The sequence below is a fragment of the Pungitius pungitius genome, chromosome 2, assembly GCF_949316345.1.
Source record: "Pungitius pungitius chromosome 2, fPunPun2.1, whole genome shotgun sequence".
Taxonomy (NCBI): Eukaryota; Metazoa; Chordata; class Actinopteri; order Perciformes; family Gasterosteidae; genus Pungitius; species Pungitius pungitius.
Genome location: NC_084901.1, coordinates 28,493,291 through 28,507,443, shown reverse-complemented (window position 1 = coordinate 28,507,443; position 14,153 = coordinate 28,493,291). Strand labels below are relative to the sequence as shown.

Sequence of the window (14,153 nt, the reverse complement as noted above, 5' to 3'; positions counted from 1 at the left end):
ATGAAGATAGTGGTAAAGAAGATGTATGAAGATAGTGGTAAAGAAGAAAATGTATAACAACATCACTCGTGTTTTTCTTTTATTTTGTCAATCAAGCCTTTTTTTTGCAATGTCACTTCCACACATTCACATTAATGCAGTTTCTAAATGGCTGAAAGGTCATTAGTCTAAATGTAGCAAAAAAAAGTAATCATCATCCCATATCTATCTGAGCATTTCACTGTGGTTAATTAATTTTAACACAATGTCAACATTTCCGTACACGGTTTTAACGAAGACACTTGTCTTTAATTTGAGATACTTGTACAGCTCCGCTACAGCGTCGCGTGCGAATGACGTCATCAACCGCGCTGGGCCGCTTGTGGATGACGTCATTCACATGCAGCTGCGATCGTATCTTTCGCGCCGAAAGATAACGGCTGGGACTAAGTAAAAAGTAGTAAAAATGGAGACATAGCGAAACGCTGATGTCTCCATTTTTACTGCTTTTTACTACTTGAATAGACTGAGGGTGATGATAGTGGGGCGCATAGTATTTTGGCGATTGACTGTCCGGAACTTTTCAGTTCAAGATTTTTTTGCCTCGACTGAACAAAACGAGAAGCTGGGCGAAACGGCCGCCAACCCTGGCCGGTTCACCCAGCCAAATTGACGTGGCAAGTAAGTTATGTTACATTCTTTATGTATATATTACATTAAATTTGGCTCGCACGTAAAGAAGTGTAAAATGGATCTTGTTACCTGACTAGCTTAGCATGCTGGCTGTTAGCTACATTAGCAAACATTAGCTATTTGCTAATGTTAATGTTAAGTCTCTTAATTCGGCAGGGGAAGACTGAGAAGGCTTAAAAAAAGGTAACTGACTGCACCAATTGGTGCTTTAGTTTAAGTTATCTCCCCTCTCTTGTTTCTTAATGTGTATGTTTGTAGGTTTGTAATTGTGTCATCTATGATGATTTAATGTGCTTTGCCAAGATATATGTGCAAGGTGGTGTAACGCAAGTTAATAAGAGTTGGGCTAAAAGTCAGTGTCTTGTGGGTTGACAGTAAAAAGGGAGGGTCTTCCAAAAACAAGCACCAGGAGGGTGAGAAGCAGGAGGAGGGTCATGACAGACTTTCAAAGAACAAGGTACACTACCTGTCTGCATCCTGTGTGTGTGCTGTTACATTACATTACAATACATTCATGGTTCCTCTGTTTCTCCCTCTCCCTCCAAAGGTTGTCGTGAAAAAGAAAAATGTTTCTAAATACGAGACAGGAGGAGGAGGAGGAGAAAGTGGATGATGAGGCGCGTCATGACACAAAGAACAAGGTACACTACCAGTCTGCATTCAGTGTGTGTTATTAACTAAGCTATAGAGATTTTTATGTTTGGATAGTTAGTGGTAATATGTAATTTACTTGCCCCACATGCATAAAATTGTTGAAAAGATGTTTTTCTTCTCTAACAAGACTGCGGCAACAACTAAAAACTCAGCGAAACCACAGGTGAATAACATTATGTAGTAAGGATGAGTATAAACTGTATGCTTTGTAGGATCCAATTATGGCACTTTCCCACTGCATAGTACAGCATGGTACGGCTCGCTTTAAATGGTACCTGGTCTGTTGATGTTCTAAGCGTACCGTAACGGTACTTTAAACGTGACATGAACACACTGAAGTGGTACTTCTGTGCCGTACTGAGACGAGTCGTACCACGCAGTGGAAAAGCAAAGCGAGCCGAGCCGAGGCGTTACATGCAGTGGAATAAATCATGTTTGTGTGCGGGCATACCATCGCTTTTTTACTTGCTATTTTTGTATTTCCTTGCACCTCAAGAAAATGTGATGTGTGTGTGTATATATAAAAAAAACTCTTGCTTACTTCACCTTCATTTTACCCGCCTTTCATAATAATTTTGAAATATTACTTTAAGGTGGGAAGCCAACCAGAGGGGACGGGGAGCAGCTGGTTGCCCTGGATAAAATTAAAAAGGCAGCCATTATTGGTGAGTAAATGCATAAAGTGTTGAGAAGGGAAAACAAAACTTTTAAGACTTTATAAGTTCACCACTTTAACCATAGCCTACTTGTATCAATGTATATTAGGCATCAATGGAGACTGGATAAGGGTAGGGCACCCATTATTGTTACTGTATCTGCTTAGCACCTATAATACTAATTCATTGCTTGCTCACTTTTTGATCCCACCTTTCCTTTTCTAAAGCCACATTTCTGGGGTATTGCCCTCAATGTGCTGTAAGGTGTGTAGTCCTCTATTTTGTAGAACATATATTGTTGCAAATAACCTCATGGCATATTGTTGTTGTCTGAAGTGTTCATAAATAATATTCACCCCTCCTTCACCCTTAATCCCCTCTGTCCTGCCTTATTTTGTCTATGCCGGTAATTGATTTGCTTGATTTTAATGCATACCTTCTTCGAGTGTGTGTGTGTGTGTGTGTGTGTGTGTGTGTGTGTGTGTGTGTGTGTGTGTGTGTGTGTGTGTGTGTGTGTGTGTGTGTGTGAAACAAAAGGTCTTGTTTGCTCAAAGCCCAGCCCAGAGAACACGGAATGTGTTTAAAAAGTCAGGATTTGTTAATTCAGAACAGATGGCTGAATGCCATTCGCTCATTATTGTTACAATATTATTATATTGTCTAATTATTTTTGTCTTCTCTAGATGCTACATTGAAGAAATGGCCGGCAGCCAGCCGAGGGCAGATAGGAACAGCTATAAATTCCAAGCTCGCAGAGATGCGAAGATCCATGAAATGTTTTTTTTTTTTTTTTTTGTCATTTTTGTACATTTTGATAGTCCTTAAATAAATAATGTAAATTTCCACATTTTGGGCTTTTATTTTTGTTTCCTAGTTTGGATTTTAATAATTTTACTTATAGGTGGACATATGTGCATATATGTACCTATATAGGTACATTTATGCATGTATATATATGTGTACATGTATGCGTGCATATATGTGGGCTTATATGTGGCGCATGTATGCGTGCATATATGTGGGCATATATGTGGCACATGTATGCGTGCATATATGTGGGCATTTATGTGGGCATATATGTGGCGCATATATGCGTGCATATATGTGGCGCATATATGTAGCGCATATATGTACATATATAACATATAGGAAAACTGTCACGGTTTGGTCTCTCTTCCTGTGTTATTTTGTAGTTTTCATGTCTCTTGTGTTCCTGGGTAACTTCACTTCCTGCCTTGTCCTGTGATTGCCTGATTGATTCCACCTGTGTCCAATCACCTGCACCTCCCTTGTGTATTTAAGCCCTGTGTGCCTGTTGTCCAGTGTCGTGTCATTGTCTATATGTTCCCCGCTGTTGGAGCACGTTATCAGTTTTGTCTGGAATAAAGAGCACTTTTTTGGAAACCTGGAGAAGTCTGCGCTTGAGTCCTGCTTCCGCCTGCTCCTCCACGCGATCCTGACAGAATGACACGACCAAGGAAGGACTCAGCAGACTCCTGGTACGACTTGGGCCCGGAATACCTGGATGTGAGGAGCCCGTTTTTCCAGCGCAAGACGAACTTCATTTTAGGTCCCAGGGGCTATCAGAAGGCGTGCCTGGAAATAAGGGACCTCCTCAACCCGAGGAAGAGCCCGAGGAGGAGGAGGATACGAGCCCCTCCAGCCCCGGCTCCTGACCCGGCCCAAAGACGCTCGCCCCAGCCCGTTCCGGCGCCGAGACGCCCGTCAGCGCCCGTTCCTGCGCCGAGACGCCCGTCGGCGCCCGTTCCGGCGCCGAGACGCCCGTCGGCGCCCGTACCGGCCCCCAGAGTCCAGTCTCCGCCCGTACCGGCCCCCAGAGTCCGGTCTCCGCCCGTACCGGCCCCCAGAGTCCGGTCTCCGCCCGTACCGGCCCCCAGAGTCCGGTCTCCGCCCGTACCGGCCCCCAGAGTCCGGTCTCCGCCCGTACCGGCCCCCAGAGTCCGGTCTCCGCCCGTACCGGCCCCCAGAGTCCGGTCTCCGCCCGTACCGGCCCCCAGAGTCCAGTCTCCGCCCGTACCGGCCCCCAGAGTCCAGTCTCCGCCCGTACCGGCCCCCAGAGTCCAGTCTCCGCCCGTACCGGCCCCCAGAGTCCAGTCTCCGCCCGTACCGGCCCCCAGAGTCCAGTCTCCGCCCGTACCGGCCCCCAGAGTCCAGTCTCCGCCCGTACCGGCCCCCAGAGTCCAGTCTCCGCCCGTACCGGCCCCACGGCCCCCGACGATGACCCCTCCCTCCCACCCTCTTGTGACCGCCTGGAAGTCGGTCCTTGAAGGGGGGGTGGGGTCAGGGGTTGGGCCGGAGCCCTACGCCACGACGACGCCGCAGCCGCACTGCTCGGCGCCCCCCGCCACGACGACGACGCCGCAGCCGCACTGCTCGGCGCCCCCCGCCACGACGATGCCGGAGCCGCACAGCTCGGCGCTCACCGCCACTCCGAGGCCCGGTCGCCGACCCGGCAGGGCCCCCGAGACCCCGAGGCCCGGTCGCCGACCCGGCAGGGCCCCCGAGACCCCGAGGCCCGGTCGCCGACCCGGCAGGGCCCCCGAGACCCCGAGGCCCGGTCGCCGACCCGGCAGGGCCCCCGAGACCCCGAGGCCCGGTCGCCGACCCGGCAGGGCCCCCGAGACCCCGAGGCCCGGTCGCCGACCCGGCAGACCCCCCGAGACCCCGAGGCCCGGTCGCCGACCCGGCAGACCCCCCGAGACCCCGAGGCCCGGCCGCCGACCCGGCAGACCCCCCGAGACCCTGAGGCCCGGCCGCCGACCCGGCAGACCCCCCGAGACCCTGAGGCCCGGCCGCCGACCCGGCAGACCCCCCGAGACCCTGAGGCCCGGCCGCCGACCCGGCAGACCCCCCGAGATCCTGAGGCCCGGCCGCCGACCCGGCAGACCCCTCGAGACCCCGAAGCCCGGCCGCCGTAGCGGTCGGCCCCCCGAGACCCTGAAGCCCGGCCGCCGTAGCGGTCGCCCCCCCGAGACCCTGAAGCCCGGTAGCGGTAGACCCCCCGAAGGACCCGACGAGTGGCCGCCATCACCCTGAGTTCCCTGCGCGGTCCAAGATCGTTGGGTTCCCACCCTCCCTCCCCTTGTCTGTGTTTCTCTGGTTCTGTTCCCCTTGAGGACCGTCTGGAATTCGGTCCTTGAGGGGGGGGTTCTGTCACGGTTTGGTCTCTCTTCCTGTGTTATTTTGTAGTTTTCATGTCTCTTGTGTTCCTGGGTAACTTCACTTCCTGCCTTGTCCTGTGATTGCCTGATTGATTCCACCTGTGTCCAATCACCTGCACCTCCCTTGTGTATTTAAGCCCTGTGTGCCTGTTGTCCAGTGTCGTGTCATTGTCTATATGTTCCCCGCTGTTGGAGCACGTTATCAGTTTTGTCTGGAATAAAGAGCACTTTTTTGGAAACCTGGAGAAGTCTGCGCTTGAGTCCTGCTTCCGCCTGCTCCTCCACGCGATCCTGACAAAAACGGCCAATTTTATATATGTCACATATATATATGTCGCATATATGCGCGCATATATGTGACGCATATATGTGGCGCATATATGTACATATATATTATAACATATAGGAAAACGGCTAATTTTATATATGTCACATATATCAATTACCTATATCAAAACATATATTAAAACATATATGTTTATATAGGTTCTTTCCATGTGGGCTACTAATATGTGGTAGTGACTTTGCAGTCAATGTATGAAACCTGAAAGATACTTAAAATCCTCTTGATCTGAGATGACAAAAGAAAGGTCGCCTTGTCCCTTGGGGGAGGAATGTCTTGTGGTGGAAAAGACAATTTTCCTCGTTGGTATAAAACGGCAGCTCTTATCTCCTCCTCTGCTTTGTGCTACACTTGGAATGGTTGTTCCTGAACACGCTGAGGTCCTCTGTTAAACACGCCTCAAAGGTTAATGACTAACCGGAAAAGAACTGCACTCTTTTTATAATACTTTTTAAAGTGGAGTTCGGCACAAATTCACTTTTCTGCAGTATTTCAGTCAGTCATGTAATCTCACATATAATGTTTATAACTAGCCATCAGGGGCCGCTATGGAAATTATACGTTATAATTATACGAGTTAATGTAATTCTCTCACAACAAAATCTAATTGTATATATTGGCAGATGCAGTTAAAGGTAAACAGCTGTAAAACAATAATGAAAATCAGATTTAATTACGTAACATCAAAATTTAAAAGAAGATTGCAGATCAGCGGATTTACAACATGCATTGCATTGTTACTGCACGTCAGTGAGGGAAATTTAAATCAAAGCCACAATAGGCTTGACAATGTCAAGCTTTTTAATGCCAAGGACACAGGGAAGAGAGCAATGCCCTGCCACGGCCCCCCACCAATCAGACGTAAGCTATCATCCACACACATACCATGAAAAACTAATCTTATTTGATTATGGGCATTGATTGACCAAGATGTACCTACATTACTTTTTCCGTGCTCTCATCGTTTATCGCTCCTTTTAGATTCAAGAATAAGTAAGAATAATGCTGCGTTAACACCAAAAGCAAAGCAAATTATTTGCGCGAGTAGATTTCATGGTACAAGGACGCGGCTGGTGAAGAGGAAGCAAATTACCCACGGAAGGCACAGAGGACACGTGGGACGCAAAAACAAACCACATTAACAGCATTGTGTAAGTCATACAACAAATAACAAGGAGGAATAGTACTTATTCATTTCGATGGTGGATAGCGTAAATAATAACTGTCTTTGCAGAGACCAGTAATGGAAATAAACCACACCCCCTTTCAGGCGCGAATAAAGTGGGATGCGAATGATGCATCCCACTTTATTCTTCTACTCTTTAATAAAGTAGTCGGGCGAGTAAAGCATGGAAAAATTTGCTTCGCTTTTGATGTGAACGCAGGGTATTATTCAGTGTCCTCAAAATACATTTCAGCAAAATAAAACTTAATTTTCATATTTACCCTCATTGTATTTCACTGAGCTTTATCAAAGTGAAATATGTTTAACATACTCTATCAGATCAGTTCACTTTGCCCTGTATTTGTTTTACTGAGCCAGAGTGAGGTTTGGCTGTGAGATGAAGCTATGCACTGGAGCTCAGCTTTTATATATGATCTGAAAAGGGGGTGGGCGTCGATAGCTTGTGGCTAGCAGAAGCATTCAGTTGAAATATTGAATGGCTAAATGTGATGAAACACTGTTTTCCAGTGTAATGGACGACTGTTGACAAAAAAAATGAAAAATGTTCATTGTATCTTTTTTTTAATAAGACTGCTGAATCAAGTCTGTGACGGTAGGCATCGCTGAAGGCTCATTGCTCACTAAACTTTCCCTTTCTACTATCTTATCATCTATCTGGTCTGAATACCTGCACCGGCTAGCACACTGTCATCAACATGCAAGCGGAGCGAATGAGAGAGGAAGGGAGGGAGACAGAGACAGAGATGTTAACAGTAAAGAAACAAAGAGTGGCGAGGAGAGGAAAGGTCATGGAGAAATGATGGGAGAGTAAGGGACAAAGACAGGGCAGACAGGAGGGGTCAATGGGGATGGCAAGTAAAAGAGCGAGTGAAAAAAAGTGAGACAGAAGGGAAAAAGAGTAGGAGGAGAAAAGGAAGGTCAGCAATGAAGTGGCAGACAGGCTGGCAGACTCCCCACGGCTCAGGAACACTGACTCATAGACTGATGGACTGGCTGGACCGAGCGAGAGGGGATTTGGAGTTGTTCTAAAGAAAAAATGAAAAGATATGCTGCATAAAACAACAGCAAACTAATTTCTCTTTCTTGTTATTAACTCTCTGATTCCAAACAACTACATTTTCGGGGGCCTTTAATTTTTTTCAACGGCTTGAATGAGGAACTTATTCATAATCAGTGCAATTTCCTAGTCTAGAGGGTGAAGAAAACAAGCTCCACAAATGCAGATAAGGCATCTAAAAAAAAAGTCACACCTAAAATGTTCATGCCCTATTTACTGTATAATGCGGTCAAAGCTACAAAACTAAAAATGACCCTGACTAGTCGACTATTAGCCGATTAGCCTTATCCCACAGCCACTGTCACTGGTAATGAAACACAGGGTGATTCATAAATAACAACATCATGTATTTAAAATTACATAATCAGATCTCACATATGAGCAAAGCACTATCGGAGTGCAAGATATACTCAAGGAGCATTCCCTGCAGCTAGGGGAGCGCTGTAGAAACAATAGGAAAATAGAATTAGGACCCAAAGTTCAATTTACAACTAAGAAAAGCAAGCAGGATGAGAAATGTGTCTCATTGTGTATCGATTTCTGTTCTGTGTCGGTTCCACGGAGGGCGCGACAGTTACACACACACACATCAAAAAACTGTTTCATCAATCTAAATCAACAGCTAGACACTATTGAGATTTCATAGTGTTTTTATTTTAAAAGCAGAGGGTGAAGGATGAGTCAGAAAAAATGATTCAAAGGATCAGTTGACTAAAACAACCATTCCATCATCAATTCGTGACTAGAACCCAAATACATTGTGGTTTTTAAAGTTACGCTTTGCATGTTTTGGGGAATTCATTGTAGGTGTATGACAACAGAATTCATTGCTATGCTCCCATATTGACACTCGTGTCTGTTTCAGTCCTACTTTTAATTTTGAAGAACTTTACACTGGTCCTTCATACCCTGATTTATACATCATTTGATTCAAAAGTAGGAAATAATTAAATAATTGTTGTGAATTTGTCCAAAGGTCAGAATTATGGCAGGAGAAATATATGTACATTAGCACATATTTGACAGGAAAATGTTGTGTCTATTAGTTCAAATGTGTACTGCATTAAGATGTGGTTAGGAGTGAGGTGAAGTTACAAACATAACTTAGTCCGCACATTATTGTCAATCAAAAGGAACACAGGCATTTTAGGTGAACCACTTCACAAGTATAAAAAATTATTCCAGAGCATTTGCGTTATTTCATCTTGAACATGACAATGTGTCAGGTTTCCATTGTGCCTCCCAGAACCACTTAACAAAATCACAGTAATGCATGACCTGTCATGGCCTCTGTTGTTCAGCGCCATAGCCCTTATTAACTGCTGGGATAATTGAGGCAATATAATTGTGACAGATTAAGAGAAAGATTTTTTTGTACATTTAACAAACTTCAAACCAGCCGTGCATGAGAAAGGGTTTTGAAAGAGCTTAAAATAAATAAAAGCCTCAGTATGGATAATCTTCTTACCAAAATGTTAGGAGTCTCTTTCTGCATGTCTGTCTGTCAACCATCAACGTCTTGTGTGTTGCTGAAGACTCAAAGTGTGCAGGGTCAGGTGCAAGATATCTAGGTCTAAGGAACATATTTACTGGATTTGCCAGCCGTGGTGGGGATCATGCTATTCTGTGTATCTAGGTGTCCATCCAAGCTAATCTTGCAAACTACAAAAATCATCAGAATATTTGTTTTGAACTTTTATTGCTTAATGCTCATGCATCACAATCCCTTTAAATTGCACCTAAATATGATATTAAGTTGTCTTCCTTAGAGAAGGCAGGGGGAGATGTGCATTCTGTGGAATACTTTTCTTTGCGTTGATGCGAGTGGGAGCTTTTGCACCCAAATGCGTTTACTGTAGCATTGCTTGTTGATGCATCTCTGCTACGTGTAAAGCTCAGCACCAGAAAAAGGTTCATGCTTGTTGTGGAGATGTTTATATGAATATTTTCTTCACAAAAGCCACAAGTAGGATGAGTTCGGAAGCAATCGGTAAGTTCTGAAAAGTCACAATTTGGGCTTGTGAGACTAAATAATGCGTTTCTGCTCAGGAAAATTCAGGAGTCCACAAATTACAATTCCTTAACATGTTTCATACATTTTGGGTAGCGGCCCTAACAGATCAAAGTATTCCTTTGAATACTGTTTCAGTTAGAATAATTTTACTTATACATAAAGTGAGCAGAGCGGGCGTGTTAGCTTGGCTGCATGTTCATAGTCGAGCCAGAAGATGAGTTATGACGCCTGTAGTCACACAGCCCCCCGTGAACACGATTAAGCCTTGTCAGTAATTTTCTGTTGGACAATATGAAAATCTTTTCCCCATCCAGTGACCATTATCAGCAACAAATCCTATGCAGGCTCTAAAGCCAATGATGAATGAATCCCCCAAAGTATTAAGAACTGGTATCAAGCAAGTAGCTGGTTAACTTAGCTTCGCACAACGACTGAAAATAGACTAGGAACAAGTAGTAGGTCTGGCCCAAGGGGCTCTATTACTGCTTGACTGGTATTGCTCTATTTTATTTTGCATTAACTCATATTTTTTAAGGCAGCGTAAACTGTCTACCCACTTTTTCACAAAAATAAACTCTTTTGTCTTTCAATTGTAGATGTAACAGTTTGAATGTTCTTCTTTATTCTAGCAAAGCATTACGTTATTGTGTCTTCCTGTTATTGGCTTAAGTCTTGATTAGAGGTTAGCAACAGAGATGGGAGCAATTAGCAGTGTTTGGGTTTCTGCACCAGTGAAGCGGGCCATGATACAAGGCGAGCTTGATATCCCTAAATGAACCAGAGGTGGATATAATGCGGCCAACCTTTGAACAGTAATGAGTACGGGGGGTGTTACAAGGCACTATAGTAGTTGCACTCAGGCACCCCTGCTAAGGTGGAAGCGTTTGTGTGTCGGACCGCCATCACACACATTTCACCCCCCGCCGGGATCAATAAAATTCGATCTCATCTCAGGTCCAAACACGGAGAATATGTTGTACCTGCCCTGCTATTGCTTATGTTTAACTAGAGTCAGTAAGTGTATTTATGTGACACACTGTGTCATTGAATTGAATGAGAAAGCATGTACAAACATTTGATTAGTACTCAGAATTAATATAGTATTATGAGACTAACCAATGAATTTCAAAGCTTTGTTAGTAACTAGGGGTTTTTAAAAATATATTTAATTAGCTATTTATTCATACATTTTGAAATTTATTAATCTCAATTAATCTTATAATTTAACCAGAAATCACATGTGTATTTTAGACACAAAACCATAAAGATTGGTGGTGAACTAGCAACCCTTTTGCATTTGTGAGTCCTTCTGTGTGCATTTTTAATTAATGAGACTGATCTGACCCCATAGTTGAGGGAAAATGTTTCTTATTGTCCAACATATATTCATGTTATCAGCTTTAGAGAAATTGGGGATAAATCCATATTAATATATGCATGTAGATGAGTTACAATTCAACAGAGAGAAGGGACAAGCTAACAGGAGGCCCATAGACAGATATTGTGAGACGCCAAGCAGGCAAGGTTGCATAGATATAGAGACATGAGAGTCGTCGTAAAACTGAGGAGTGCAAAAGGTTTAGGACAAGATAGTGTAGAGGCACCAGCTGGTGGGACAAAAGTCTTGTGGGTGTATGTAGACGCCGGGAGACAGAATGGGAGGGCCAGCAAGATAGGCTCAGCCGACCAGAATGAGCCAGTTAGTCTAGCATCAACACACCAGATAAGGGGGCTAGTGAAGGACAAGGAGAAGAGTTACCTAGCTAGGATTGAGTGGGAGGGCTTCACTCAATCCAATGGTCAGAGAAATGTATAAACTAATGTGTTGTATCATCGCCTCGTTGGTGTCTTTCCGGAAAGAGCTAGGTTTATTCCAATTAAACGGAAGAATCCAAGAATTCAGATCTACAGTGTGTTCTATGGGTGTGCGTTAGTGTCCCTGGTTTGTGAGGATGTGTGGGTCCTCATTTAAAGTCAGATAGATGAAGTCAGTGAGTTGGAGAATAATTGGAAAATGGTTAAAACTAATGATTAAATTAATCCACAACACTGTCCTCGTGCGGTTTACTGTGCTCTCAACTCTCTATGATTTGACGGCTGTGTTTGAAGTGCTCCAGACATTTTCCAAACCACAGTCTTTTACAACAACAGTGGTGGTCCACTTCAGACTGTGTGGAAATAGAAGTAGCCTAGCAACCTTAGCCTATTAGTGCGCAAAATGGCCCATTTGCCAGTCATCCCCCTTCTGTTTGACACCTGCAGTTTTCCGCTGTATTTCGCACCGGTTTGTTTTACTTCCAATGCAGAATGCTCCCTCCATCTTCAAATACCGTCTCACTCTCTCTCTAAAAGTGACTGCAGCTAGTGGCGATTTATTTTGATAGTATACATTGATGTTACTTGTAGGGCTAACATAATGTTTATATTTATCACAGCTGCCCGCATTACCAGTGTATAATAGTGGTATCTGCGGTGTGATGAGATGATTCAACCTTGCAATGTGAATGAAGGTTTTTTATTGACTGTTTTTTTTATTTTTGAGACAGATTTTCTTCATCTGGATTTAATTGGAAGTCCAACGTCTGAGATGAAGCTTGTTGCCCTTGGTAGTATCGACTAGACGTTTGTGATGCAGTTACAGATATGTAGGATTATTAAATCTTTTTTACAGCTCATGTTATCGGCCCATCTCACACTCGTCTGAGGGGGTAGATATGCTTCCATTTGAATTGACCAGTCACGTGACTAGAAACCAAATCGTCTTTTTACACCTATGGTCAATTTTCCTACGACTTGCATAAATACAGTTTAATCAAAGAATTAGGCCCTGTGGTGGCGAGGTGTGGTAAACTCAGCTGCAGAGGGGGAGAGTCGGGGGAGTGGTTCAGGGAACAGTGCCAGGAGACAGTTCATGAGCACAGCTGATCAGTGGTGGCTGGTCCATGGAGGGCAATGGGGCGTGACCCCACCATGAGCGGCGAAAAAAATGTATTATATTAAAAATACATTTTACGAATAGTTGATATTTGTTTTTGAAAGGTGGATTATTATAATTTCATCCGTCAATCCATCCATCTTCAACCGATTATCCGGGGTCGGGTCGTGGGGAAAACAGCTCAAGCTGGGGACCCCAAACTTCCTTTTCCCAGGCCACATCTACCAGCTCTGACTTAGGCATCCCAAGACGTTCCCAGGCCAGTGCAGAGATACAGTCTCTCCACCTAGTCCTGGGTCTTCCCCGGTGCCTCTTCCCAGCTGGACGTGCCTGGAACACCTCCCTAGGGTGGCGCCCAGGGGGCATCCTTACCAGATGCCCAGACTACCTCTACTGGCTCATTTCAACACAAAAGAGCAGCGGCTCTACTCCGAGCTCATCACGAATGGCTGAGCTTGTCACCCTATCTCTAAGGGAGACGCCAGCCACCGTGATCTAGTTCTTTCGGTCATGACCCATCCTTCATGAGCATAGGTGAGGGTAGGAATGAAGATTTACCCGTATATTGAGAGTTTTGCCTTCCGGCTCAGCTCTCTTTTTGTCACAATGGTGCGGTAAAGCGAATGCAACTCCACTTGGGGTGAGGACACATTCCCTACCCGGAGTAGGCAATCGATCGGTTTCCTGCTGAGAACCCTGGCCTCAGATTTAGAGGTCCTAATCCTCATCCAAACAGCTTCACACTCGGCTGCGACCCGCTCCAGTGAGGGTTGGAGGCCCCAGACAGAAGATGCAATCAGGACCACATCATCTGCGAAAAGCAGCGATAAAATCCGCAGCCCCCCGAACTCTAGGCCCTCCTCCCCCCGACCAAAAGTCCTTCTCCATAGTTACCCCGAACTCCTCCCATACTCGCTGTTTTGCCCCCATCACGGCAGAGGCTGCTGCCCTTCGAGCCTGTTGGTACACTGCAACTGCCTCCTGAGTCCCACTGGATATCATAACCCGGAAGTCCTCCTTCTTCAGTCAGACGGCTTCCCTGACCACCGGTGTCCACCACGGGGTTCGAGGTTCACCGCCCCTTGAGGCCACAACTCACTGCCGCAGCTTCAGCAATGGAAGTTTTAAACATACCCCACTCTGGTTCAATGTCCCCTACCTCCACAGGAATGTGAGCCAAGCTCCGCCGGAGGTGTGAGTTCAAATTGTTTTGACCGGGGCTTCTTCCAGACGGATGTATATATACAGTATATATACACACACACACACATACATTTTTACATGTTCTAAAAGATTTTTTATAAGTATATACACTCACCGGCCACTTTATTAGGTACCCCATGCTAGTAACGGGTTGGACCCCCTTTTGCCTTCAGAACTGCCTCAATTCTTCGTGGCATAGATTCAACAAGGTGCTGGAAGCATTCCTCAGGGAGTTTGGTCCATATTGACAT

At 45.2% G+C, this 14,153-nt stretch overlaps 1 long non-coding RNA gene across 3 annotated transcripts; it reads left to right on the top strand.

Moving 5' to 3' along the window:
- Positions 1-556: 556 nt before the first annotated feature.
- Positions 557-3,063, top strand: LOC134124412 (uncharacterized). 3 transcript variants are annotated; one of them, XR_009955861.1, is made up of 5 exons: positions 557-660; positions 1,048-1,129; positions 1,220-1,313; positions 1,920-1,991; positions 2,092-3,063. It is a non-coding gene; the product is annotated as an uncharacterized LOC134124412 (long non-coding RNA). The 3 variants fall into 3 exon arrangements; XR_009955860.1 differs by having other exon boundaries at positions 1,920-3,063; XR_009955862.1 differs by having other exon boundaries at positions 1,220-1,489; positions 1,920-3,063.
- Positions 3,064-14,153: the final 11,090 nt, after the last annotated feature.